This window comes from Schistocerca nitens, chromosome 4 (genome assembly GCF_023898315.1).
Source record: "Schistocerca nitens isolate TAMUIC-IGC-003100 chromosome 4, iqSchNite1.1, whole genome shotgun sequence".
NCBI lineage: Eukaryota > Metazoa > Arthropoda > Insecta > Orthoptera > Acrididae > Schistocerca > Schistocerca nitens.
This window is the reverse complement of record NC_064617.1, coordinates 509,658,792-509,671,878: the sequence shown is the minus strand read 5'-3', so window position 1 is coordinate 509,671,878 and position 13,087 is coordinate 509,658,792. Positions and strand designations below refer to the sequence as shown.

At 41.6% G+C, this 13,087-nt stretch overlaps 1 non-coding gene across 1 annotated transcript; it reads left to right on the top strand.

Annotated features, from left to right (window-relative positions):
- The first annotated feature begins 1,913 nt into the window (after positions 1-1,913).
- On the top strand, positions 1,914-1,988 carry Trnat-ugu (transfer RNA threonine (anticodon UGU)). Its single transcript has one exon. It is a non-coding gene; the product is annotated as a tRNA-Thr (tRNA).
- Positions 1,989-13,087: the final 11,099 nt, after the last annotated feature.

Here is a 13,087-nt window from a genome sequence, read left to right as displayed (position 1 = left end):
TTATGCTGTCGCTGCCGAGCCGTCCTGAAAGGCCGCCACTGAATACGCAGACCCAGCCGGCACTTTCAGCACTTTTGGGTAAATGACCCGCGCACAGTGCGCAATGGACCCTCCCGTGACGGGTGCCGCTCTGTACCAAAGCCTGGTCTGATGTCGGCCAACGCACTCGTGTGTGGAAGCGCCCGGTTGCCGTGAATGTAGATCGCAGAAATTAGAATGCAGTGAACACCACAGCACTCTATGAACTGTCGCTCTAGCCACACGTCGAAACAGCCACGCTATTTCTGTCTTTTAGGGAAATCCGCGGGGCTTCAGTACAGTGAATTCAGGAGTTGTGAGTAACGTTGCTATGACGAGGGCTATACTTTCCATGATATAGCAACCAGCCATACACCGGCGTCAAGCAGGTAACCTACACAGCGGAGCCGCAGGGACTACTCCAGTAAACGACAGCCGGAAGATTTTGCACACCCGCCTGGCCACCAGGTGGCAGTATGGTCGCCACCAGAGGTCGCTGGCGCTGCGGACCTACTTGCCGCCGAGCGGTCATGTGGCCGTAAACAGATCCGGTTGTATCCTGGCGCCTACCCGGTATTTAGGCTGGCACCCAGCTCACTTAGCCCTTCGAGTTCTCTGGGCCAGGAAACGACAGAAACAATGGTTCATCAAAGTTCCCACTAAGGAATCATCGGCATCTTCGACGCCGTGCTGCAGCCAGCAACCTCCGACATGTGGAGTCAGCAGCATCAACATGTATCGCCAAGCATGACCTCTACACAATAGCTGTTTGTGGACTTTGGTATTGATAATCATATTGCTTCATGTCCTCTTCAATCTTGAGATAAAAAAAAAATTCTCAGGAAAATTTTCTTTTCGTATTTTTCAGTAAATTAGTAAACAGGCATGACGTAAATGCAAATTGATGATTCACTAAGGCACAAACCAAGATCCATATATATGAACCTCATGTTTTACTTATCTTAAAAATGTACTAGTCTCTGTTCGTATTTTCTTTCCTGATCTTTAATATAACATTTTATTCAGCAGGAAACTGTATGTGCTCATGCACATGGAAAAATAGATTCTTAATGTTAATATTAATGAAATGTGTTATCTCCAATACAGGTTTTGATGAATTCTCTAAAACAACTACACAGAAGCAAGAAAATGACAGTCACACAATAATTTCTGACAAGTAATAATTTGCTAATGTGAGTAAGGGCATGCATGGGTGTCAGTAGGAACATTACATTTTTCTTCTTAACAAAACAGGCACCGCAATATCGAATTTATCCGCCGGTACGAAGCTGCGACTTTATTAACATATCTTCCCCTGAACAGGAAATATACAGGGTGTAAATTTTAAGTTGACAAACCAGAATAACTCGAAAAATAAGCTTCACAAGAAAAAATGTGTAGAATCCAAAGTTGATAATTTTCGAGGGGGATATCTGCTGGTGCTAAAATTAGCCCGCCACCCCAGCCCCCTGGGGGTGGGGCGGGAGCTAAGTTTAAAATTTCAAATGGGAACCCCATTTTTATTGCAGAATCAGATTCTACATAAAAAATAGGTACATTTTGTCTTAAACATTTGTTTTGATTCTTGATAGTTGGCGCTGTAATTCAAGAAAATACATGTTCTTATTTTTACGTGGAAAATGGTTACGGATAAATAAAAAATACTTATTTACTTCGTAAATTTTGATACGCTAAAACTAAAACTCTCCCTCTCTCCCCATAGTGTGGGGTTTGAGAGAGAGGAGTTAGAGTTTTACAAGTGTTGACCCAATTATTTACAGGCTTTACAAATGTTGACCCAAATATTAATGGGTCAACATCTGTAAAACTCTAATTCCTCTCTCTCAAACCCCACCCTATGTGGAGAGAGTCCCTGCAGTCGCGCTATCCTGTGTGCCCTCGGTGGCTCAGATGGATAGAGCGTCTGCCATGTAAGCAGGAGATCCCGGGTTCGAGTCCCGGTCGGGGCACACGTTTTCACCTGTCCCCGTTGATACATATCAACGCCCGTTATCAGCTAAAGGTATTAATATAATTCTAATTTCGTTCTAGACGGCTGCAGGTCATCAATGGTGTCTGTTCTTTTGGACATGTCCGAAAGAACAGACACCATATCTATATAAGTATAAAGATTACATAATCGTCAGACAAAGATTTCGAAACCAGATTTCAAACTGCAAAAAGTAGTTTACTGGACATGAATTGCAGATTAAAACTGAAGAAATTAAAGATTATGGATCTGTATAAATTGAAAGATCCGGAAGTTGTTCAGAGTTCTTGAGGAGCACTAGGCAACGAATGAATAAAGCCATAGTAAAGAATACAATATAAGATGAAAGGGTAGCTCTGACAGACAAATAATGAAGGTGCAAGACGACAAATCCCAGTATAAATCAGTGGTTAACACACGATATATTACATTTAATTGACGAAAGGATAAAATAAATTAAGCAGGGGGAAGGGAATACAGACGTCTAAAAATGAGAAGCATCCATGACTCCAGGATAGGCACATCTCGTCTATACGAAAAGTAAAGAGACATTTGGAAAAAAGAGATGCAACTATACATAAAGAGCTCAAACAGTAAGCCATTCCTAAGCAAAGAAGGAAAAGCTGAAAGGTGCGAAGCTATAACATTAGCTTCGTTATACGTCACTCTTTCCTAACTACCAGACATTAATTCCTGTCACGGGAAAAGCCACGTATAACACTAACCTGCCGTGACACAAGCTAATGTTACCCTCTGAGAGGATCTGGGAAATTTTTGATCGCGTTTTGCCTAATGAATGAAGGTATCGGACTGTAATTTTGAATACAGTGCAATCAATTGAAAAACTAAACAAGCTTTAAACTTTGGGGTTTAATTAAAGTAGTAAATTTCGTATACGAATGAAAAAATGAACGGTTGCCAGCCAAATTAGGCACATGAATTTGGGAATATATGTTTAGGAAAATTAAATATTAATTACTGAAGTTACTTTCATTAATATTTCCCTTAGAGTAGTACACAGGATACAAACGGACACAGGGCACTCTGAGCTGTGTGTAGCAGCCGTCACCAATACTGCACGTACTAGTAATCATAGAAAGCAAAATCGTACCAAACTCACGCTAATTAGAGCTACGCTCGATATTGTTACTTAGATCAGTACTGAAATGTTCCTGCAAGAGACCAGAACTAAAATTGGCTAGCAGGGGCTTCCGACTTAACTGACATATAAGTACCACAATTGAAATAAATAATACCACGATCACACTGTTTGTACTCCCATTTATAGAAATATATCAGATTTCCTTAGTAGTAGTAACAGTCCATTTATCTTCCTAATATGAGATGAATAGGGTGGGTACTCATAAACTGATATTGTATCACTAGTCAAACTCTATGATTATTTCAGTACCAAAATTCAGTTCAACTAAATTAAGCCTTAACTTCACTTGGAATAGTTTATATGTTTACTTTTCCAGGCAAATTGTTCAATACTGAGCTCAATTAACTTCAAAATTTCGTTCACAATAGTAATCAAAGCTAAATTAAGTTTTAAATGAGTATAACTTATTTGCGTTTTTTCATCATCCGTTAAGCAGGAGGAGGAGGAGATTAGTGTTTAACGTCCCGTCGACAACGAGGTCATTAGAGACGGAGCGCAAGCTCGGGTGAGGGAAGGATGGAGAAGGAAATCGGCCGTGCCCTTTCAAAGGAACCATCCCGGCATTTGCCTGAAGCGATTTCGTTAAGCAGGTGTTTTAGACAGCAACATTAACACAGTCTGGCACTGAGTATTTGCAACACGATACTTTGCAATGAACTGCACTTTATCAACATTGTAACTAACTTCAAGTCTTGCTAATCCTTGCACATTTGGCAAATATAAATAAATCACTAGTTCATTTGAAACAGGATACTCGGTGTTCTGATACTTAGGAGGGGATCCTGGGGTTCTAAACACAGGTTTATAGCACTTGGATTATTACTAAAATCACTCACACAAGTTAACTAGTGCATGCTCTGATTCATATGTGTATGCATGAAGTCGGTGGCGCGGTGGCGAAGCTGTGGTAGCAGGCGACGTGGCGGCTAACTGTACTCACGGCTCTTGATGTTTGAATGCTGTATACAATTTCTTCTTGGCGACGGATTGTTAATATGTTAGAGCCATTCCTTATTGCCGAGAGTACCATGCAACAGTCAAATCCACATTCGAGGCAAAATTCCTTGCAAAGCGGCTTTCAATTGCCTCCCTTCGCACAGTCGATGTGTACTGTGCAACGGATAGCCACTAACTGCGTATCGTTCCCACCAAGTAGCCGCCCAGTTCGACCGCAAAACCACCTTTTACACCGCGCCAAGCCACTTCCGTTGCGGAGGGACTTTCCTACATCTTTTACATTTTACAATACAAGTGCCCTAAGCATGAACCAGTTTCCAGTAACATCGTATTTCTTTTAAATATACTGTATACATATTATAAAATATCATTATTTTAAATCTCATTATTTTTGTCCATATATATATATATATATATATATATATATATATATATATATATATATATATATATATATTACAAAATAATAAATGAAAAGCACCAGTTTGCTTTTGTTCTACAATATTATTTTTATTGCAATGCTTTATTGCAATTGCTTTTGTTCTACAATATTATTTTTATTGCAATTGCAATTGCAATAAAAATAATATTGTAGAACAAAAGCAAACTGGTGCTTTTCATTTATTATTATAATGTTGTTCTACCAAGAACCGACGGAAGATTCTGTTAATATATTACAAAACTCTAATTTCCTGTCATAAATCAATAACCTTAATTACCAAAGGATACACACTTCGCAATTACAGATACACAGTTACATAATATAAACCTACCACTAATCGATATAAGTGTTACAAGGCATGTACGGAACAGCTCTACAACGGAAATGAACTTGAAGACCATGTTATTGAGCGGAAAGAGGAGGCAGCTAATGGGATGGGAGATTCGATATTGTGAGAAGGTGAGTTATCTAAGTAGAAACTAGTCTTCAGAGTAAATGGCACTCTCTCCAAATTATTGAGATCCTTGTGACAGGCGAAACCATTCCAGCTTGCGCGGAAGATATATGATACTTGCAAAAATAGCCTTAGACTTTAAGAAAAAATTAATAATTCCGGTTCCAGAGAAAACATCAGCTGCCAGGTGTGACTAGTACCGAACTGTTAGTTTAACAAATCATGGTTGCAAAATACTGACTCATCTCTGATGAGCAGGCAGTAAAGAATTAAAATTCAGTGAGAAGAAATAGAGACTCTGAAGTTTGACAATGGCATTGAAATTTTGTTAGAGACAGAGAAGGACTTGGCTGAGCAACTGCACATTTGAAAACAGCTTGCAAGACGAAGATCAAAAACAGGAAAACAGGGTTAATAGAACGTAGACGAATCGAATCACGCAATGTCAACGAATACTATGGAATGAGTCACCAAAAGTAGGAGATGAGCGTTGCTATTTGGACAGTAAAATAACTGATGATGGTAGGAGTAGAGAGGATACAAAATGCAAACTGGAAGAAGCGAGAAAATCATTTCTGAAAAAGGAAAATTTGTTAACATCGAATATAAACATAAATGTTAGGCAGTCTTTTCAGAAGGTATTTGTATGGAGTGTGGCCATGTACGGTAGTGAAACTTTGACGACAAATTGCTCAGATAAGAGGAGAATAGAAGTATTTGAATAAAGTTTAAGATTAGATGGGTAGATAAAATAACCAATGATAGAATACTGAGTAAAACTGAGGAGAAAAACTCTTACGTTACAGCTTGAGTGAAAGAAGGAATCGGATACGTGTTTCCGGTTTCCTCCAGACAAAGTTCTACTGCGATGCGGATAACAAGTGTGTCACAGTGTGCGATAGAAATGGCACCGCAACTGGAATCGTACCCCAAAGTTGAAGTACGCAGGACACTTACGATTCTTGTGGCCGAAACGTCTAAACTGCACGTAGATTCACCGTGAAATACTGGCAGTATAATGGACCAAATGCAATGTCGCGTCCAACCGTAGTGAAATGGTGCCAACAATTTGACCAACTCGTACAGACGTGGATGATACTGGTCGGGAAGACTACACCTTGCACCATGCCATTTCCGTCTTTTCGGGAAGTTGAAAGAACATCTGGAGGAGGGAGAGATCTTCTATCGATGACGACGTTCACACAGAGGTTCCCAAACGGACTGGTACAATGTTCGGCCGTTCTTTTCAAAGACTTGGTGACTCTGTTGAAAAATATTGTCATGTATTTGTCTCACTTTGACGTGTAAAGTAACATTTAAGAAGAATTACTTAATCTGTCGTAATAGAGTGTATTTATATTTAGAAGTCCTCTCTTATATGTGTAAATAAGAACACTTCTGTAATATGTCCTTTAGGAATAAGGATCTTTACGAATCGCAGTATCCCCTATCGGATCCACGCCTGGATACACAGGAACTGCATTTGAAACACCGGCAAAAACAGTTCACAGTTATTACGTGACCATTTCAAAGTAATGTCATTCGCTCTTATCAAGCCTGAGTAGTGTGTCAAGGTTTGTTCTAATCAAGATTTTTATAATAATTTTCATTGGTAATATGAGCAGATTGCTTCGTCCCCTTGTTCGAAATGTGTCTCTCTTTTCGAGGCTGCTGGTTTATCTAAGTCGTCTATTCAATTTCTACTCTAGTTGCCACTACTTTATGTTTTTAATTCTGTCCTTCTTTTCTCGCGTGTTTTTCCTAGTATTTGTCTATATTGTGTTGTTCTTCTCGAAAATCGCATTTCTGCATTCAGCGATCTTTATTTGTCCTCCGTTAGAATTAGTGACGAACAAATCGACAGTAATCATTAAATGTGAGTAATCTATGACTGGAAAAGTTTATTTTATGTGTCTTGCTTTGTGCTGAAGTAGCAGTTCTGGCTATTTCCATCTGTGGTGAATGTTTGTTTAGGAGGTGGTGAGATACAAAAAAAAAAAAAAATAGAACCTATAGAAAAAAGTTCCTTAAGACCGAATAAGTTGCTATTAATCATCATTAAGCTCGGTCAAAAAGAATATTTTTCACTAAAATCGGTCCTTGCTATATGCCTGCGATGTCTAATGAAGCATCCGCCATAGCTCCAAGGTGCCAACGTCCGTACTGAGTGAAAGACAGGTTCACTGACTGACATCTTAACACCACAATGAATATTGGCTGGAACAGCAGAAACTTTGTTCAGTGTGTTACATGCTGCTGTCGCGCCCTGAAACCTAAGACAGCCGTGGGTAGTCGCATACGCTTTGTGTTTGCATGAATATAGACACGAACATAAACGCAACGACACAAAAGAGGGAACAGAGGGAGTATGTCAACAAGCTGTCGCTGCTACCGCTTACTGTGCAAACAAGCACAACATCACGAGACGCTGCAGAGAGGAAAGTTGAGTAAACCGCAGTTCCGTGAAAGGAAAGATGGTGCAACCATCTGCTGTAGACACTGGCAGAAATGAAAAACAAAGGATCGCTCTTTTTCGTTTGCTTTATGTTGTTTACTTGACCCGGCGCTGCGTCTTGCTGAAATTCACTCTTCGTAAAACGTTGCCAGAGAATCGTGTCTCCCATTCAGTGGTTTCACTCTTCCAAGAACACACTTATATCAGCGTGCATATCACACAAACTAGCTTTTCAGCACATAGCGAATACTCGAAACCTTTCACATTGAAATCTTAATGTTTAGGAAAAATCTTCGCTGTTCATATGAGCCAATCTGTTTTTCTTTGTTCAAATGGTTCAAATGGCTCTGAGCACTATGGGACTTAGAACTACTTAAACCTAACTAACCTAAGGACAGCACACAACACCCAGCCATCACGAGGCAGAGAAAATCCCTGACCCCGCCGGGAATCGAACCCGGGAACCCGGGCGTGGGAAGCGAGAACGCTACCGCACGACCACGAGATGCGGGCTTTTCTTTGTTCCTCTGTTCTGAAGATTTAATTAAGCTATTTCATTTTTGAACTCTCTTCCATCACCAGTCTTCTAAGATCTGTTGCGCCAGGTTACCTATAACTACACGGTGCTCTCGGACTGACGAAACCTACCATTCACAGATGTAACTACTGTAGTGTCCTGTAGATACCTAACCATCGCCAGGTTCTTTCGTCCAGGTGCCGGCAGCCACATATGGCAAGGAGAGGCTATATTTTTAGCTGTCTTCCGGAAACAACTGAAAGACATGGGCATATATTACGTATGTGACTATAATACTGGGCCGGCCGGAGTGGCCGAGCGGTTAAAGGCGCTACAGTCTGGAACTGCACGACCGCTACGGTCGCAGGTTCGAATCCTGCCTCGGGCATGGATGTGTGTGATGTCCTTAGGTTAGTTAGGTTTAAGTAGTTCTAAGTTCTAGGGGACTTATGACCACAGCAGTTGAGTCCCATAGTGCTCAGAGCCATTTGAACCATTTTGAACTATAATACTGAAATATAAACAAGAAGTATACCTACTACAACAAATCGTAGAATTTGCCACACCTATCACTTAAATTCATATTTTAACCTACATATGCCATGAACTTGACATGCGATATAGTTGAATGATTTTTACATATATCATTTATTAGAGACAACAACTATAACAGTAATTTGAAACTCTCATTTCTGAATAGAGGTATTTTCTGTGGGTTAACAATGACCCCATAGGCACATACGGTCGTACAAACTAAAGAAAAGGAATAATCTCCCTACCCCGGAACGTCTCATACCAGACGGGTGTAACCCCAATGTTTGCGTCGTAGAGTAATTATGGTGTAAGCGTACATGGAGACAAAGTTTGCGCAGCAATCGCTGACATAGCGTGACTGAGGCGGAATAAGGGTAACCAGCCCTCATTCTCCGAGGCGGATGGATAACCACCTTAAAAACCATCCACATGCTGGCCGGCACACCGGACCTCGCCACTAATCCGCCGGATGGATTCGTGCCGGGGACCGGCACGCCTTCCTGCTCGGAAGCAGCGCGTCAGACCGCACGGCTAGCCAGGCGGGCTAACATGGGCTGTTCCTCAATATTATTCATAAACTCAGTCGGCACAACGATCTCTGCCTAGGACCTGTTTCTGTCACGTGCCTGGCGTAGGAAATTAGGCCGCAAACAGCTGCTCCCGCTATGTATTATCTCCACTTCCGTTGCTATAAGGGCTTGCCGTATCCTCGGTGCTGTACCCCCCTAGCACATGTGTTATGCGGGTCAGCCGGTGTCCAAGCGACCTTGCCAGGTCGCAGAAGGGTCATTTTCGATCCCATGGGGATTTATAGGTTAAGGAAAAATATACAAAATACGTGATAGCAGTTGGCACCAGAGAAGTTGTCTGATTACAAAAGACGGAGGAAGCAGTGAAAGAATTACGTTTGATAAAAGTGTCGTGACGTTAATTATTGCAGGATAAACGGTGGCAGAATCAAATTAAAATAAGTACAGTAAGATACAGAGGGGGGGGGAGTTCAAATAAATTTATGCCGTGCTGTTAGGTCCCAACTTCCACTCGGAAATCGCTACAATTTCGAAAGAAACTGTACACCATACACCGCACAGCAGAGTCTTCCTAAAAGTTATTGTATTTTCTTGTGCGAAATAATATCTCAACAAATACCATTTAACTGACACATTTTTCCCAAGAGGCAGTACATCTGCGACGACTCGTAAATAGTTCGTACATTATCCAGAAGAGGAGCTACTGCAGCCCTTGTTTATCATTGCCAACTTCCTTCCGTCCGGACTAATAATGAAATTTATCCGCCCGCGAGATACTGAAATAGTTTGTGTTCGCCCGAATTCATAAAGGCCTGGCCGCCTATCACAGCTCATCAAGATTCGTCGAAGTTGGATCCAAGGTCCACACATCTAGATCGGTGGTGTCGTAGTTGTGCTCCAGTAAGAGTGAAATCTTATGGTTTGTGGGGCCACTCAAGCAACAGCAGCGTGTTCCTCAAACCATTCTGACAAAATCTGAAGGTGGTATGAGACATCGAAAAAACATCATCCACACAGTTCCAAAGGTAAGGGCAGACTCATCCAGGGACTATTGCACAATAAGTTTAACATCTCATGCTTCCAAGTTTCAGACGAGAATAATATACAGAGGAATGGAAAAGAAAATTGATTATATGTTAGAGAACGATCAGTTTGGCTATAGGAAAGGCAGCTGCAACAGTGATGTGGATCTGATGTTGCACTAGATGGTGAAAGCAAGAACTAAGGTAAATCAAGACATGTCCATCCGATTTGTCAAATGTTCAAATGTGTGTTAAATCTTATGGGACTTAACTGCGAAGGTCATTAATCCCTAAGCTTACACACTACTTAACCTAATTTATTCTAAGGACAAACACACACACCCATGCCCGAGGGAGGACTCGAACCTCCACCGGGACCAGTCCGATTTGTCGAGAGAAGGCATTCCACAACATAAATTTGTGCGATATGTTTGAAATTCTTAGAAAAATAGGTATAAGCTATAGTGAGAGACGATTAGTAACCAATATCTTCAAGAACAATGAGGAAACAACAGGAATGTAATATCAAAAGAGGAATTCCCCAATTAAAAGGCAAAAAATGCCGTCGTTCTCTCCTATGGCCATCCTGTATATCGGAGAAGCCAGTGTCGAGAATAAAAGAAAGTTCGGGATTGGGATTGAAATTTAAGGTAAAAATATAGCAGTGATAACATACGTTCAAAATGGTTCAAATGGCTCTAAGCACTATGGGACTTAACATCTGAGGTCATCAGTCCCCCAGACTTAGAACTACTTAAACCTAACTAAACTAAGGACATCATACACATCCATGCCCGAGGCAGGATTCGAACCTGAGACCGCAGCAGCAGCGCGTTTCCGGACTGAAGCGCCTAGAACAGCTCAGCCACAACGGCCGTCTGATAAGATTCGTTGTCCAAATAACTTACGGGTTTGCTGCCGGGTGACGTCGTCGGACACCGCCGATATTTCGACAGGAGCACACCCTGCCATTCTCAAGGGAAGGAAGAAAAAATGTGCAAGCAAATTTAATACCTCGTTTCATAGAGGAGAAACAAGGAAGATACCACACACAGAACAAGTGTCAATACAACCAAAGATAACCAACATCAGAAATATCGATGGTTACTATTAATCAACAGGTGAGGCAGCACTAATTTTGTCCCTGTGTTTTTTGAGGAGAGACAGAGCCGGATTCCAAGCAGCATTTAAACAAAATCCACCATCTCTGTTAATGAGGTTGCTTGATAGTCTGATTTCAACAGCTTCCTTAATAACACTATCCCAATAGTTTGACGTGCAAGCCAGAATCTCTGTGTTGTTGTATTCCATAGGATGTCCGGTGTCAAGGCAATGTTCTGCAATAGCGGATTTGCTCGGCTGTTGTAAGCGTGTGTGACGCTTATGTTCAATACACCGGTCTTCCACAGTCCTGACTGTCTGACCAATATATGACATGCCACAAACCAAGATCATCTTTTACGGACGCCAACAGGGCCTTAATCTTGAAAGGTGGTCGACAAACACATTTCACATCATATTTCCGTAAAATACGACCAATCCTGTTGGAAATGCTTCCTGCGTAAGGTAAAAAGGCCGTAGGCCGTAGACTTAGGTGCCACTTCGTTGCTATCATCACTTAGCCGTTGCACAGAAGGCTGATGGCGCAACGCACGTTTGATCTGCCTCTCACTATAACCATTTTGACGAAAGGTGACTTCGAGATGTGCTAGCTCAGCTGCCAAACTGTCAGGGTCTGAGATAACGTAGGCCCTGTGAACCAAGGTGCGTAGTACTCCTTCACGCTGGGCTGGATGGTGACAACTATCAGCTCGCAGATACAAGTCAGTGTGGGTGGGCTTCCTATAAACAGAATGTCCCAACGTACCATCAGTCTTCCTTTTGACCAACACATCAAGGAAGAGAAGGCATCCATTCTTTTCCACCTCCATAGTGAACTGAATATTCGGGTGGATTGAATTCAGATGTTCCAAAAACCGGTTTAAATTCTCACTACCATGAGGCTTCACAACAAAAGTATCACCTACATATCTGAAAAAACACGCAGGTTTCAAGGTCGCTGACTCCAATGCACGTTCCTCAAAGTCCTCCATAAACAAATTGGCCACAATAGGTGACAACGGGCTTCCCATTGCAACTCCATCAGTCTGTTCGTAGTACTGACCATTGAATAAAAAGTAAGTGGAAGTCAGCACATGTCGAAACAAATTTGTTAATTCGACACCAGACTTGTTATTACTATTCTCAGTGAAAGTTAGAAAGAATTACAAGACCTAGACAAAGATAAATTTAACAAAAAAATTGAAGAAACGCTGTAGATGAAGTGCAATAATTCTGCTGTCTTGTAAGGAAAATAACGCATTTGCGGGGGGAGCGGGAAATGGAATGATTTGCGGTGGTGCAGAGCACCCTCCGCCATGCACTGTGCAGTGACTTGTGGAGTACGTACGTAGATGTAGATGCAGATGCAGATATACATCTCCCTCCCTTTTTTGCGGCGATTGCAGCCATCCTAAAATGTGACAGAGGCAAGTGACGTAGAATATCATGCAAATGTCTCCGTAACCTCTACAACGATGTCACCGATTTCTGTGCTGTACCGGTACCGCAGAGTTTAGTCCACTCACTCTCACGGTGGTGCAGTGTGTTGTCGTGGACTTCGAAGAATCTTAAACTTTTTAAGATGAGTCTGTATACACAGGTGGTCAGAAACAGCCCAAAAAGCTTGTAAAGGTGTTGCAGGTTAGTTTGTGCCGAGAAATAATTGTTAAGGAAAAAAACAGATACGTATCACCGTTTCCTAGTTAATTAGCACTGAATTAGCTAGTAAGGCCGTTGCGTGGGAAAATCAAAGTGGCCCGCCAGACACGATTAAAGTCAGTTGTTTTCATAGGTTAAACGATTGCGCACGAGATTGCAAAGCCTGTGGCTCGGGTTGGATAGTTACTGCTGCCCCACATCCAGTTTTTGCTGTCGCTTTCTTGTTCGGTGTTTGGCGACACCGTC